The following is a 10,590-nucleotide window of genomic DNA, read 5'->3' as shown; positions in this document are numbered from 1 at the left end:
TTTTTATTTATTTTTTTTGGCTGCATTGGGTCTTCACTGCTGCACATGGGCTTTCTCTAGTTGCGGTGAGTGGGCTTCTCATTGGGTGCCATCTCTTTTTGCAGAGCACGGGGTCTAGGGCACAGGCTTCAGTAGTTGTGGCTCATGGGCTCAGTAGTTGTGGCTCACAGGCTCTAGAGCGCAGGCTCAGTAGTTGTGGTGCACGGGCTTAGTTGCTCCATGGCATGTGGGATCTTCCCAGACCAGGGATCGAACCCTTGTCTCCTGCATTGGCAGGCGGATTCTTAACCCCTGCACCATGAGGGAAGTCCCTGACTTATCAATTTTAGACATTGTCTGTTTTGGTAGATTAGGAATATTAATTCTTTTACGCCCCTTCCTTCTCTCCCCCGTCTTCTTAGTATAGTTATATGATAGTGTGTGGTTATATCAAAACTAATAAGCTTTTCTAATGTGTCTGATGAGTAGGAAGGGAAGAAGCTGAAGAAGGATGTGCAGACCTGGCTGATTCAGGAGCACTGAGTCCCCTTGGGGAGAGAAATTTCCTCTGAGCCCTTCCTTTGGTACATTTTGGGTCACCTCCATGGTGATCCCAGGCTAGATGAGCCACCCAGGGCATCCCTGCCTTACCTGTCTCTTTAGGACTTAAGGTTGGCTCTCCCTCTGATACCTGTCTTCCTTCTTATGAAAGTGGTTAATACAAGTAAAAAAAAATTCATAAAACACATAAAGAAGGACACAAGTGGCTATCATGGGTACTAGTGGAACACCATGACTAAGAGTGTGCAAGGAGAGTCCAGCAGACCTGGGCTTGCATCTTGGCCCTTGTCACCCACTAGCTATGGGACCTTGGTCAAATTCTTTAAAATGTGGATAATAGCAATACTGGTCTCATGGTTTTGTTGTTTGGATTGAATGATTGAGTATGTTTCAGTCACTCAGGCCTGGCTCACCTTTAATTTATTAAACATAGGTGAGGATGAGGACGGTGGTGGTGAAGACAGTGGTGGTGATGGCTGAATTCCACCTGGCTGAATTTACCTGTGATTTTATTGGTCAGTGTTCACAAGTGTGCAGGTAAGGATAACTGCTCATGTTTTAAATTTTGTATATTTTATAAAGTTAAAGTACCTCCTTTTTTTTCATATAGTTAAGTTTACTTTTTAGTTGTTCTGAGGCAGGGTTGCTAACTGTGCTCCCTGGAAATGTCGTTTTAGAAGTTACTTGGGCCACGAGAAGGGAAAGAGAAGGTGAGCTGCGCAGATGGGGCCTTGATTCCCCTCCCCTGCTTTGCCATGGTAGCTTCTTGTAATCAGTTCTGTGTATTGGACTCCCATATAAGAGTTTGTGGGAGAAAGATTCTTTAGCAGCTGTGAAAACACATGCACATGCATGCACACGCTGCTCTAATACCCCATAGCATCCTATTCAACAAACTCCAATGATGGAAGACTTCAAACACGTTGCCTTCTTTTGAAATACACATTTATAATTTATTTCATGTATTTTTCATTTGTGGGAATGATGTGGGAGCTTAATCACCTACGAAAGCACAGGGTTTTCAAGGCTTTCAGCAGGTTATAAAAGAAAAATTATTAGAGACCAGAAATCAAACATGAAGAAAAGTTATGGCCAAGCAGGGAACCTGCTCCAGTGCAGAATCCAATATGCTCTGAGGATGAGGCTCTGGAGAAGAAAACAGGTGGAGCTTTTAAAGCCCAAAGATGGCAAACTCTATCCTGCTTAAGGAAGGCGGGGCCTCAGGGTGAGGCTGATTGGCTGGAGATAGTGGGACTAGTTGGTGTGGAGACCCTGGGTGGGGTGGATGTGGTCTGCTGGTGTAGCATATGGTGCCCGGGGGCATCTGCTGGGATGTCCCACTCCTGACGATGGTGTCTTCCTGCCCGTGCTTTGTACGGGGCAGCCCTGTGTCAGCAGGCTAGGTGGCCAGGGAGCCCCTTATCCCCTGGTTCACCTTCCAGTGGGGCCACCTGTGTGGATAAAGACCCTGGCACATCACTTGTATTTTTTGAAGATCAGGAACCGTCTTTCGACTTGGCTTCCCAATTATGACATAAATACAGCACCAAGAATAGCTTGAAGGATCTCCGTTTTCCTGCTCGTTGCGTTTTCACAGGGGTCAAAGTCTTTGAAGATGGGCCCCCCTGTTTTGGCTTGGCTTTGAGATCTTATGCCAGGCGGTGTCTAGAGGCTGGGGAAGGTGGGGCCCATTGTCAGTGATTCTTTCGGCAGTCCCCATTTTCAGCACTGTCTCTCTGCTTTCTGTGGTACCTGCTGTTTCAAATCCTGAGCCCCTACTGGGTTCTGCCTGGCAGACCTGCCCCCTATCAGCCCCAGCACGCTTGTGGCATTTTTATTCTGGGCTTTGCTCTACGCTCGTTCTGCCATCTACCTCCCATCTTCTTCCATTTTCTTGAAAACCCTTGTTCACTGATGACCCTCCTCCCGTCTTCTTGCCTGTGGTAGCTCATAATTTCATTATTGCTTTATTAGAGTTGAATGGTATATGTGACGTAGCGGGAAGGCACTTGCCTGGGCAGAGGGCCTGTTGAAGGTGGTGCTGCACTAATGGACTTCTGTGGGGTCTTCTCCACTGGAAAGCACACGTGGAGGGTGACTTTTAGCGCTTATGGGACCGAAAGGCAAACCTGGGCAGTCGGTGTAGAATGAGTGCCGGGCCAACCAGTGTATGCAGTGATGGGAGCCCTGGATCTTGGGCCACTACCCTCTGAGCCCCAGGCTACTCCCCAATGCTGTGCAGACGGCATCAGACAGTGCTCTCCCACACCGTCCTCGGCCCCAGTCACCCTCCTTCCTACCCCTTTCAGACATCACCAGCAATTTCATGGCGGAGGGTCTGGGGGCTCAGGGAGAGCCCTCCACTAAGTGGAAATCACAGCCCAGTTCTGACACCGGGAGCAGCTGTCCCGGCCAGGGCCTTGCTGGGGGTGGCAGGGGAGCAGGCACTCCCTGCTCTGTGTCCAGACGCCTTTTCGTTATAGTCACACGGCCCTGAAAGTGTTTGCAGTAATGTACACGGTTAGAGTAGCTGTGCTCCCCACCCCGCTCCATGCTTCTGCCTCTAATGCAGGAGTGAAGCAAAGTGCCCCAAGGCCATGGGATCGGCACAGCAGAACCTTCCCAGAGGGGCGCGCCTTTTTGGGATCTGGTCATTTAGGCCATGAAGATGGGCTGAGCAATCCGTTTCCTCCAAAAGTGCTCTTCAGCTGTGCAGTTGTCAAGAGGAAGTGGGCAGGGCGGGTGAGGGGTGTGTACAGGTCCTAATTGCAGCTTAAACGGCCCCCTGGCTCCTCAGGCCTGCCCAGCCATCACCCGGGCCTGCATCTGGTCCTCAGGCCTTGAAGTGAAGTGGAGGACAGAGGCCCTTCTGAGCATAAACACCAGGGGTGGGGACAGACAGGGGTGTTTACTTCGGCCAGGCAGGCTCAGAGTTTCCACATGGCTGGCTGAGCAGGTGCTTGGTTCCTCCCCACGTTGGGGGTGCACTGGGGGAGCCTTTCAGAACACGTGCTCTGGATTCCGGAAGGGGCATCAGGGCAATGCTAAGCTGGGCTCCTCTTTAAGCCGTACCTCTGGGTCACAGGGTTGGATGCCGACGTGAGACGTACTGATGGGTTTTCCTCGTCAATTGAAGTGTGGCAGCAAACCCAGCTTGATGCTAACTGAAAGGATTCAGGAACTTTCCATTCCTGTGGTTGAATTTAAAACACTGATTTTCTTGGGCTTTTAATGCCCAAGACCAGCCAGCCCGCCTGCACGCCTCATCTCATCGGGACCAAGGCTGTTCTTTCAACAACAAGGGGGAAGCTTGGTTTCTTCCCTGATGTCCCCAATACCCCATCCATTTCATGTTATAGGACAGGGGAGCCCACAAATACTCCTTAAAACAGGCAAGCAGCTACTTGAGAGTTATAGACAGACAGAATACCTGAAAAATGACTGAAATTTGACATCTATGCCAGTGAATGACTTATAAACTAAGAAACGGAATTTTTTTGGACTATAGGCTCTCCTGGGCATAAAAAAACCCAACAAACCTTTTTCATTTTGAAGTTTCTAAGCAGGGCGCGTTGCTTACTGTTGACTTGGAGGGGCTCTTTTCTTGGCTAAGCATGGTAACATCTCTTATATTTGGAGGTCAGTTATTTGGAAACTTCAGCTGTCCCAAACTGAGGCAAGAACCTGGAAATACGCCGCTTTTAATCTGCCAAAGTCACTGACATGCAATTCATGTATGGAAACTCAGGTGCTTTACGCAGCGCTCACTCTCAGCATGTTGGCCCGTCCTCCACACTTTTTTTTTTTTTTAAACACACAAAGTTCCCAAAGAGCTTCTCTTACCTGGTTTACTAGCCCAGAGAAGAGTCAGAGACTCTGCTGCTAGAAGTAGACACATTTAGAGCAGAAAGCAGTGACAGCTAATAGCTTGGCAGTGGGACTAGAGGCCAAAATAAAATAAAATAAAATAAACCCAATTAAAAAGGGCAGAACTCAAAAGTATGGCAGCTCATGCATTATCCCAATATAACACACACACACACGTATGTGCATACATACTAAGTCTAAAAAATATACCATAGTTTGTGCTTATGACCCCAATTTAGTAAAAAGAATAAAAAATCATACACATTTTTAAAGGCTGGACAAATGCATCGGTAGTGTTGGATAAATGAATTCCCGTTTATCTCATTTATCCAGAATAATAAGGGAATGGGGATTTGGAGTATTTTAACTTGAGGTCAACCTACAGGTCGTATGTATCAGCCCAAGGTCTTTTCCTTGGAATACCAGTCCTGTGATACGGTTCTCAAAAACGTTCATTGGACGTCTAAGTTTGGGAAAGGCTGCATGTTAGAGCCTCCTGTTGGAGATGCATGATGCATATTAATCCTTTGAAAGGTCTGTGAAACACTATAGTAAAGGCACCTTGTTTAACTTTGTATAACCCAGGCTGTGACTCAGCATTCTTTTATTTATTTATCTTTTTCTTTTATTTATTTTTGGCTGCGTTCGGTCTTTGCTGCTGCGTGTGGGCTTTGTCTAGTTGCGGCGAGCGGGGGCCACCCTTCGTTGGCGGTGTGTGGGCTTCCCACTGCGGTGGCTTCTCTTGCTGCAGAGCACGGGCCCTAGGCATGAGGGCTCAGTAGTTGCGGCACGTGGGCTCAGTCTTTGTGTCTTGCTGGCTCTAGAGCACAGGCTCAGTAGTTGTGGCGCACGGGCCCAGTTGCTCCGTGGCATGTGGGATCCTCCCGGACCAGGGCTTGAACCCGTGTCTCCTGCACTGGCAGGCGGATTCCCAACCGCTGCGCCACCAGGGAAGTCCTGACTCAGCATTCTTGTAAGTGCTCAAATTACACGTGCTCAAATGAAAAAGGGAATTTGTTGGTTCAGGCAGTTGAACAGTCTAGGGCTTTATCTGTGGGCTTTAGGCACAGCTGGATCCAGGGGCCTGAATGCTGTGATGGGGACTTGGTCTTCGTCTTTTGGCTTTCTTTTCTTCTGCATTGCCCTCTTAGGCAGGCTCTTTCCATGTGGTAGTTTCCAGCAATTCTAACCTTACAGTATCCTTTTAGCTAAAGGGCTTCTTTCCGGTGGTTCCAGTAAAAATCCCTAAACTGAGTCTGTCTTGCCTGGCTGTGTCTCATGCTGGTCCCGGAACTGATGGCCATGGCCAGGGAGACGGAAAATACTCACTGTCCAGGCCAGAGTCAGGGTCCACCCCTGCACTGAGCAGTGTGTGTGTGTGTGTGTGTGGGGGGGGGGGGGTCAATCCCATGTGAGCTACACGAACTGTAGGAGGGCTGGGAGTGAGGGGGATGCCCCAAAGAAAACTGGGATATGGTTTCCAGGGAAGGGAGGGGTAAATGCCGAGCAGGCAGAAACAATCATTTCCAACTCCAACAACAGAGTCCTTTTATTGTGCAAAACCTATTGGAACACACGTGGAGAAATACTGCCAAGAGCTCATCATAGATTTTTTGTTTTTAAACATCTTTATTGGAGTATAATTGCTTTACAATGGTGTGTTAGTTTCTGCTTTATAACAAAGTGAATCAGCTATACATATATCCCCATATCTCCTTCCTCTTGCGTCTCCCTCTCATCATACATTTTTCTCAAAGAAGTTTAGAATGCGATAAAACACATATGCATGCAAACATGTGGTCGGACCTTTCTTCGATGATGCAGAAACACAGTGGATCCTGCCGTGCCTCAGGGTCCCGCTCACCGTCCGTTGAGATCGTGTGGCTTCTTGGTAAATGGGAAGTTATGGCACAGCCGGAGCGCAGGGCACAGGGAGCCTGAGAAAGTTCACGCACGGGACGGTGGACACAAGTGCGTATCTCCTGTGCCGTACTCTGTCGAGTTCCCACAGCACCAGCACATACCACCTCACTTTATACACACACAAACCTTGTGTATGTAAAACAAACCTTGTGAACAGTGAAGATGTTTTTGAATGATGCCGTGGATTTGGAGGAAGGGGAGCGCTACTAGAGAGAGGCAGGAGGCTCTTGAAGTTGAGAGAAAAAAATGGAATTTGGAAAGCTTTTAAAAGGCTCTGTGGTTTGCAGGTGTGTGGCTTCAGAAATAATAAGGTTGAAAGAACTTTGGGAATGGTAATTGTATGTGTGAGTGATTCGCCACTGTACCTAGTACTGAGTTAGCATTCAGACCTAGTCACTAATTGCTTCTGGACACACACACACACACACACACACACACACACACACACACACACACACACACACATAGATACAAAAATGTTGATTAAGTTGCAATAGGGCTTCTTTCCATGATACTCACTTACTTACAAGTGTAATGTATAATGAGGAATGATTACATTTAGAGATGAAGGTTATTTGCAGAGATTTTTACATTTTAAGCTTTTGGTCTAAAATAGTTAATCACTTTAGAAAAAGATCCCTTGGGATTTTCCAAGGAAAAAGTTATTTTCATCTTGTGATTTGGTAACATACAGTCACATCTGCTGTGTATGTTTTATTATAAGCTCTCAAAGGGAGGCTGTGTCCCTGAGATCCGAACATTGCTGTATCTCCTACCTCTGCTTGCCTGGCTGCCCCAGGGGTCTGTCTGACTTGAGGCTATCACAGTGTCTGTGCAGCCCTTTTCCCAGACTCCTGGGTCAGCCATAGTTCTCGCCATGCCCTTGCCCTGTGGGCACCTCCAGGGGACCCATCCAGATGGCCCTTAGGTGTTCTCCCGCGTCTCCATGGGCTTTCGTTTCCTCTACTCCATCCAATGAATTCCCTGTCTGATGGGTGGTTTCTCAGAAATATTCCCTTCTCCCTCCACACATCCCATCATATGTGCCTCCGCCCCCTAGATACGCCTCCCTGCCCCCCACAGTCCTATAGCTACTGTCTCAGCTCCGTCACCAGGAGGGACAGCACGCCCCGTCTGTCATAGCGCTGACCACCCTCCCTCGTCCTCCCCCTCCCAGCCACCTGTACACACATACATACATAGATTGGTTCATTCCTTCAGAAAATATTTATTAGGTGCTTCGGGCTATATCAGTAAACAGAGCAGATGCAGATCCTACCCTTCGTGGGGCTTACAGTCTAGTGGGGGAGACAGACGTTCAATAATAAATAGGTGGACTGTGCAGTTCACTAATATATGACTATCTAATAGTGTGGAATATATAATAGAAATGCAGTAATACGCACATGATAAATAAAAAGCCTCCTGTGTATTGTAAGTTAGAAGGTGATAAGAGCCATGGGAAAAGGAAAAGGTGGTCGGGATGAAAGAGGGCCCGGGAGCTCTGGGAGGTACAGGGTGTCTTGAAGGGAACGGTCCGGGTGGACCTCACTGAGAAGGGGGTCCTTGAGAGTCTCAAAGGGAGAGGTGAGGCTGTCGGGGAGCAGCTAGTGCAAAGGCCCCAGGGTGGGCACAGTTTGGTCTAGGGGTGTCCAGGGAGCAGTCAGGAGGCCCGTGAGGGCTGTAGAGACCATTGCCAGGAATTTGGCTTTTACTCTAAGGGGAGCCAACTGAGAAGTGCCCAGATCAGGTTTCTATTACAGCTGTCACTGTGGTCACCCTGACGGCTGCTGTGAGGGGCGGCAGTGGGCAAGGGTAGAAGCAGGGCTCGGCAGGAGGCTTATGACGTAGAGAATGATTCAGGTCCACACCTGGCTGGTAGAAATGGGGGCAATGAGTAGACTACACTGTGTTGCTCATTGGAGGTGGAGTGAGATTAACAGGGAATCAGCATGACTCCAGAACCTTTGGGCTGAGTGCCTGGAAGGATGGAGTTGCTGTCCACTGAGGTCGAGGCGGGCTGGGATAGGGCATCTGAATGCAGGACCGCCATTCAAATGGGAAGCGAGGTGCAGTGAGGCCTTTGAAGAGGCTCTGCAGCCAGACAGGCCTGGCACTTCCACTTACTGCTGTGGTCCCAGTGTGGTCCCTGGTAAGGGGTGACTGGAATATCCTAGAATTTCCAGACATGTTTCCTCTTTCTGCCTCTCCTTTCTCCACTACAGCTTTTAGGGAGAAAGGGGTCTTTCTTGAAGTACAGAAGGAAAGATCTTCTGAGTTACCAGGCACCGGGATGGGTCAGGTGATTGTCATTGTGTTGGGTGCTTGGAGGGAGGGAGAGGGCAGGGAGTTAGCTTGAAGAGTGGTGATGGCTTCCTTGAGATTGTAAGTATGATGCTGAGGTGGGACTCCCCTCACCTCTCCCCCTTCCCTCCTCTGTCTCCTCTCTCCCCAGCCTCTCCAGCCACAGTTATCCAGATCTCGTCCTTTAGGATTTCTTCGTCCTTCTATCACGTCATGCAGTATAGTCTTCCGTTGGTCATTGTCGTCTTTATCCCCACCCATCATCATCTTTTCAGCAAAACAACAGATCGTTTTAGCACTCTATTTACAAGAGGAGATGTGGTAACTAAATCTGACAGCCTCCATATTCGTCCCACCCTGGCTGCCAGGGAAACTCCCAAGGGAGGAGTAGGTGGTGGGGGGTATGGCGGCCAGTGTTCCATGGCTCATGGGAAGGTGACAAGGGGAAGGAGGATGGGCCCTGGAGCCTTCAAGGAACTGAGGCCAGTCACCCAGAGAAAGCAGCCAGAGATGAGGCTGGGCTTTTGCAGGGTGCCTCAGGACATTTTAAGGAGTCTGTCCCTTATCCTGACAAAGTAGGAAGGTGGAGAAGGCTTTAAAAAAACAGAGGACTGGTATAACCCAAACCGTCTTTTGAGAATATTTCTTTGTGAATGAATTTAAGCTGTTTTGGCTGACCAACAGTTTCCAGGTTATCTTGGTAAAATGGGAGCTCCATTAAGAGAGGCCGGAGTTCTGTGTTTCCACCGACACAGCCTCTCTCCCTAAGATGGTGTGTTTCAGTGGAAACAATCTCAGACCAAATTCTGGGACAGGCATAAATGCTCGCCAACTGGCCCAGTGCTGCCACATAACCTGCTCTGTGAACCTGAATAAATCCTATCATTACAACCCTAGGCACTCTGACAGTTACTCCACGGTGGTTGTTCTTGTGGTAAGATCAGCCAGAAACTTCTCTGGTCAGATCAAGCAAGGGTTGGGTGCGGGGAGTGGGGATACACAGGACCAAGGAGAGCTCTGGACTTGCAGCTCTAGGCTGCTGGGTTTGCTGGATACTTAGATGGTTTGTACAAGGGCAGTGGTGCTTGTGTACCCTTTCCAGTCCTCTAATACAGCTAATTTCACTGGTGTGTAATTAATGAACTTTGTGTAATTGACAAACCTTCTGGTGCAGATTTAGATAACGATATTTGAAACGCTTGCAATGGTCACTTTTGGAGGGTAGATTCATGAATAGGTAATTAAATTGTTAGCTAGCTGCCTCCTAGGGTGTAGGGCTTTTTTAAAAAAATATTTATTTATTTATTTGGTTGTGCTGGTCTTAGTTGCTGCAGGTGGGCTCCTGAGTTGTGGCTCTTGGGCTCCTTAGTTGTGGTACGTGGGATCCTTAGTTGTGGCATGCATGTGGGATACAGTGCCCTGACCAGGGATCGAACGCAGTCCCCCTGCATTGGGAGCATGGAGTCTTGTACATTGAGTCACCAGGGAAGTCCCAGGGTGTAGGTTTAAGTTAATTTTACACGTATGCACCAGTTTACGTTGATGTATTTGCAGGTAGTATAAGAAGAGTGCTGGCTGCTATATGGGAAGTGGATTGGAAGAGACTGGACTCCAGTCGGGATACCTTTGTAAAAGCCCCAGTGAGAGAGGATTAGGAATAAAAGGAGCGATCCCTGGCTTGCTGACTGGACAGGACCAAATGAGGAAGAAAGCTGGGCTGGAGAATCCCCCAAACTTGGAAGAGTAGGGCACGTTGCGTTAGTGGTGGGATGTGTCTGCTTTCTTGGTGGGGCTCAAAGCAGAGACTAGGCTTTCACCCTGTGGCCTCAGGGTCCAGCCTGGGCCTGGCACAGAGTTGGTGCTTAGTTAGAGCTGGTCAAACTCTGAGGGAAAGGAAAGGTATGTGATGGGAAAAGAAACCAGGGGGAAGGAGATGAGATCAGAAGAGACAGAGGA

This window comes from Leucopleurus acutus (assembly GCF_964270905.1).
Source record: "Leucopleurus acutus genome assembly, chromosome: 7".
Classification (NCBI taxonomy): domain Eukaryota; kingdom Metazoa; phylum Chordata; class Mammalia; order Artiodactyla; family Delphinidae; genus Leucopleurus; species Leucopleurus acutus.
This window is presented reverse-complemented; position numbering follows the sequence as displayed.